General features: G+C 45.8%; 1 protein-coding gene across 1 annotated transcript in view; it reads right to left on the bottom strand.

Moving 5' to 3' along the window:
• The window catches only part of Bloc1s1 (biogenesis of lysosomal organelles complex-1, subunit 1), a 23,371-nt gene that overhangs the window by 14,136 nt on the left and 3,747 nt on the right, over window positions 1-5,488 (bottom strand). The gene's annotated exons all lie outside the window — the stretch shown is intronic.

Below are 5,488 nucleotides of genomic sequence, written 5' to 3'. Positions count from 1 at the left end.
GGTAGAGCGCTAGCCTTGAGCTGAAGAGCTGAGGGACAGTGCCCAGGCCCAGAGTTCAGGCTCCATGACCAGACCCCTTTCCTCCCCCAAAATAAAGATGAGTGAGAAGAAGCTCATGAGTGGTTAAATGGAAGCATTTAGCAGAAAATCACCAAAGTATTGTCAGTAGAGACTGGGATGTAGCTTGGTGGTAGAATGTTTGCTTAGCATGTCCAAGGACTTGGGTTTGATCCCCAATAACACAATGACTTGAATAAAAATACTGACTACTAGCCAGATGCTGGTGGCTCATGCTTGTAATCCTTGCTACTCAGGGGTCTGAGATCTGAGGGTTGTGGTTCAAAGCCAGCCCTGACAGGAAAGTCCAAGAGACTCTTCAATTAACCACCTGAAAACTGGAAATGGTACTGTGGCTCAAGTGGTAGAGAACTTGCCTTGAGCTGAAGAGCTCAGGGACAGTGCCCAGGTCCAGAGTTCAAGCCCCACGACCAACAAAAATAAAATAAAATACTACTATATATATGTTTGTATGATTATGTATGTCAGGAACATTTAAAAAATATTTTCCTAGCTGGGCTCATGCCTGTAATTCTAGCTACTCAGTAGGCTAAGATCTGAAGATGGCGATTCAAAGCCAGCCCCAGGCAGGAAAGTCTTCAAAGATTCTTCAATTAACCACCAAAAAAAACAAGAGGTGGAGCTGTGGCTCACAGTGGTAGAGCAGGAGATTTGAGCACAGAAGCTCAGGGACAACTCTCAGTCCCTGAGTTTAAGCCCCATGACTAAAAAATAAAATTGCCAGCTAGACACTGCTGGCTTATGCCTGTAATAATAGCTATTAAGGAGGCTGAGATCTGAGGATTGTGGTTCCAAGCTAGCTTGAGCAGGAAGCCTGTGAAAGTCTTACTTCCAATGAACCTCCAGAAAACTGGAAGTAGTGCTGTGGCTCAAAGTGATAGAGCGTTAGCCCTGAGCAAAAGATAGCAGTGAGGCCCTAAGTTCAAGCCTCATGGCTGACCAAAAATATACACGTACTCTCTCTCTCTCTCCAGAACTGGTACAGATGGTATCTGTAATCCTAGCCACTCAGAAGGCTGAGATCTGAGATCACAGTTTGAAGCCAGTGTAGGAAGGAAAGTCCCTGAGACTCTGATCTGCAATTAATCACCAATAAGATGGAAATAGAGCTGTGGCTCAAGTGGTAGAGCACCAGTCATAAGCTAAAGGATAGTGCCAAGGTCCTGAGTTCAAGCACTACTGCTGGCACAAAAGAAAAAAAAAGAGTCTCTGAGTACATACAGTCAAGCTTTCTCTCTCTCTCTCTCTCTCTCTCTCTCTCTGTCTGTCTCAGAACAATCCTGTGAAGTAGTAATGTCATCTCTCTCTCTCTTTTTTTTTTTGGTTGGTCATAGGGCTTGAACTCTGGGCCTGGGCGCTGTCCCTGCGCTCTTCAGCTCAAGGCTAGCGCTCTCCTTGAGCCACAGTGCCACTTCCGGTTTTCTGGTGGTTTATTGGAGGTAAGAGTCTCATCGACTTTCCTACCCTGTCTGGCTTTGAACCAACCTCGATCCTCAGATCTCAGCCTCCTGAGTAGCTAGGATTGCGGGCGTGAGCCACCGGCGCCTGGTGCCATCTCTAATTTGTAGATGAAGAATGTGAGGTACAGAGAGGTGAAGTAGAAGAACTAGAATATAAACTCAGGTCGTCTGACTCCATACTGAGTATGATCGGTCCGTGTGGCAGACCCAGCAGAGGAGGCTCCCAGCACTTTTCAGAAGCGCTCCCAGCCTTCTCACTCACCTTTCTATATTGGTAGGCATGAGCTGAAGGGAATCCTGGCAGAGGAGGAGTGTTTGGGAAGTGGCTGATCAATAGAAGCGGGAAGAGCCAGCGCATCACAGGGCTGCCTAACCCTGCTCCGCCCTCCCCCACCGTCTGGCTTCTGCTTCCAACTGCAGTGAGCAAGCAAAACAGTGTCAGGTTGGAAGATGGGTGCTGCTTCACTGGCAGAGCTGAGGGGCTGGGAGGGCAGGGTGTGGCTTGGCAGGGGCATCATAGAATGGGGACACAGGGCAACTAAAACCATGGGTGGGGACTGGCAAGGGTGGGGGTTGCAGTGGGATTTCGGGAGTGAGTCGGCAGTAAGAGCAGAAAGTGGGAAGCACATTCTATAGTACCCTCACCCCCTTGGCCCTGTGGGACATTTTCACAATCAGTATGGAGACTGCCGGGATTCTGCAGACACCAGTCTCAGCTCTTCTCTCCCACACATTGGCTGTTTCTCTGCCATCGAGTGGAATACAGCCAATGGGGTACCTATCTCTGGGCACCCCAGCTGATCTCTCTCTCTATGTTCATCGTTCATCTGTGTGTTCCTGGGCCCTTCTACTTCTAGCAGTTTGTGCTGTGGGTTCAAGGCGTCTGCCTTTGGTAGACACACTTAGTGGACACAAGTGACATCCTATCCAGACACTTAGTTGAAATTTAAACTCTCCAACTGGGCACTAGTGGCTCATTCCTGTAATCCTAGCTACTCAGGAGGCTGAGATTTGAGGATCATGGTTTAAAGACAGCCTGGGCAGGAAAAGTCTGTGATCTTCATCTCCAATGAATCAGAAAAGTTGGAAGAGGAGCCGTGGCTCAAGTAGAATAGTGCTAGCCTTGAACAAAAGAGCTAAGGGACAGTGCTCAGGCCCTGACTTCAAGCCCAGTATTGGCACAAAAATAAATAAATAAATAAATAATAATAATAACAAAATCAATTGGGCTGGGAATGTGTCTTAGTGGTAGAGTGCTTGCGTAGGATACATGAAGCCCTGGATTCAATTCCCCAGTAGCAAAATGATAATAAAATAAATTTAAAAAATCAATCAACCTGTACTTCTACAATTTCCTAGCCAGATTATTTTCTTTTAGAACAAATGAATACCACTTGATACTCATTTTTTTTCCTTCTCATTTCCCTGTTCTTTTGAAGTCTATCCTTAAGTAGCAGACTCCAAACTGACTGGCTACACAAAGCGAAACGTTAGTTAGGGCCAGAAGTTGCCAAGTTGTTAGGGGTTGGGTGAGGACTGAGAGGACATGGAGGGAGTGGAGAAGGCTTCACATACTGGAAAATCTGGCTGGACTTCAAGAGGTGGGGGCTGTTGGCGGGGTAGCCAAGTTCCAAATGTTGGCCTGAAGCCAGGACTCAAAGAAAAGAGGCCCACAAGACACTCTCAATGGCTTCTTGTGGGAAGGGACCTCTTAACTCTGTCTCCAAGATGCAAGGATTTCTCTTGGGTCCTCAAAGATCAGAGTGGTCAAGCTGTATCCCCATGGACTCCCCTCAATCATATTTATGTTCTTTCTTTCTCAGCCACTCCCACAGTGTGAGCTTTGGCTATAACCAGCATTCAGAGGCAGGCAGAAGGATTCCAGTGCTGGAGAGGTGGGTGGGCTGAGAAAATCCTCCTTCTGTGTGTGTTAGAGAGGAAAAGCCTGACCTTGGGCTTTTGCTGCCAGCCACCATTGTTAGATGAAATGGAGGGAGAAGTGAGCCCTGGAGTGTGTGTTTTGGAAATGGTTTGCTTCTAAGCTTAGAGAAGAGAGTTGGAAAAAAATGTGATCTTGGGGAACTGAAAAATTGGGGTCTCAGGGGGCATGGAAGAAGATGTTAGAGGAGGAAAGGTCTGGATTAAACCTGAACTTCCACCCAGCCAGGGACTCTATTTATAAAGATTTTTTTTTTTTTGCTAGGTCTAGATATCTTTCCTTTCCTTTTCTTTTTTCTTCTTTTCTTTTGCTGATCCTGGGCTTGAACCCCAAACCTGGGCACTGTCCCTGAGCTCTTTTTTTTTTTTTTTGCCAGTCCCGGGGCTTGAACTCAGGGCCTGGGCACTGTCCCTGAGCTTTTTCTTGCTCAAGGCTAGCACTCTACTTCTTGAGCCGCAGTGCCACTTCTGGCTTTTTCTGTTTATTATGTGGTACTGAGGAAATGAACCCAGGGCTTCATGCATGGGAGGCAAGCACTCTACCACTAAGCCACATCCCCAGCCAGTCCCTGAGCTCTTTTGCTCTAGATTAGTCCTCTACTACTTAAGCCACATGTCCATGTCTGGCTTTTGGTGGTTAGACATGATTCTCACAGACTTTTCTTCCTGGATTGGCTTCAAACATTGATCTTTGATCAGCAGCATGTCTTTCCCTCCCTCTCTTCCTCCTCTCCCTTCTTAGTGCTGATCCCAGGGCTTAAACTCAGAGCCCAGCACAGTCCCTGAGTTTTTTCACTCAAAGCTAGTGGTCTACCACATGTGCACTTCCAGTCTTTTTGGTGGTTAATTGGAGACAAGAGTTTTATGGACTTTCTTGCCTAGGCTGGGTTTGAACCCAGATCCTCAGATCTCAGCCTCCTGATTATAGGATTATAGGAATATCATCAACTTGCAAGCCCCATTTCTTTTTTTTTATTGTAAAGATACTGTACAGAGGGGTTACAGTTACATGAGTAAGGTAATGAGTACATTTCCTATTGAGCATTGTTACCCCCTCCTTTGTTTTTCCCCTACCATCCCTTCCCTCCCTACCTACCAAACTCCACCCCCCCAAAGTTGTAAAGTTCATTTTCAACATAGTGTCTTGTACATCTCAATAGGCCAACTGGTATCCTTGTTTCAGCATTTTGTTATTTCCCTTCTCCTCCTCCTCAAATTAGAAAAATGTAAATACAAGATTCAGGGCACCCGAATCAAATACAGTGAAAACAGGGGTTTTACCATGGGCCAAGCCCCATTTCTTAATATTTTGAATTAGTAGAAGTTGTAAAAGTAGGTGCTGGGAAGTTGGCTCAGTGGTAGAGTGATTGTCTCCCATGCATGAGGCGCTGGGTTCTATTCCTTAGCACCACATAAACAGAAAAAAAGCTGGACGTGGTACTGTGGCTCAAGTAGTAGGGCGCAGCCTTGAGCTGAAGAGCTGAGGGACAGCACCCAGGCCCAGAGTTCAGCCCCTATGACTGACAAAAAAAAAAAGTTGTAAAAGTAGTACACAGAATCTATATTTGCTTTAGTCAGCTTCCTAGAATGGTGACATCATATACATAAATATGAAAACCAGAAAGTAAAAGGAAATGTCATTACTAGACTCATGCAATATTGTAATCCCTCTGTACATCACCTTTATAACAATAAAGAAAATTAATTCTCATTATCTTGCCCATGTAATTGTAACTCCTCTGTAAGGTATTTTCACAACAAAAAAAGAAAAATAATTAAAAACCCCCCAGGAGGCTGAGTGCCAGTGGCTCACGCCTGTAATCCTAGCTACTCGGGAGGCTGAGATATGAGGATCATGCTTTAAAGCCAGCCTGGGCTGAGATCTGAGGATCATGCTTTAAAGCCAGCCTGGGCAGGAAAGTCCATGGGACTCTTTTTTATTTTTTTTAATTTTTATTTATTATTATTTTTTTGGGTCCTGTTGTGGGGCCTGAACTCTGGGCCTGGGCGCT

This window comes from Dipodomys ordii, unplaced genomic scaffold (assembly GCF_000151885.1).
Source record: "Dipodomys ordii isolate 6190 unplaced genomic scaffold, Dord_2.0 Scaffold3, whole genome shotgun sequence".
Lineage (NCBI taxonomy): Eukaryota > Metazoa > Chordata > Mammalia > Rodentia > Heteromyidae > Dipodomys > Dipodomys ordii.
Note: the sequence above shows the minus strand (reverse complement) of the source record. Positions and strands in the feature narration are given on the sequence as shown.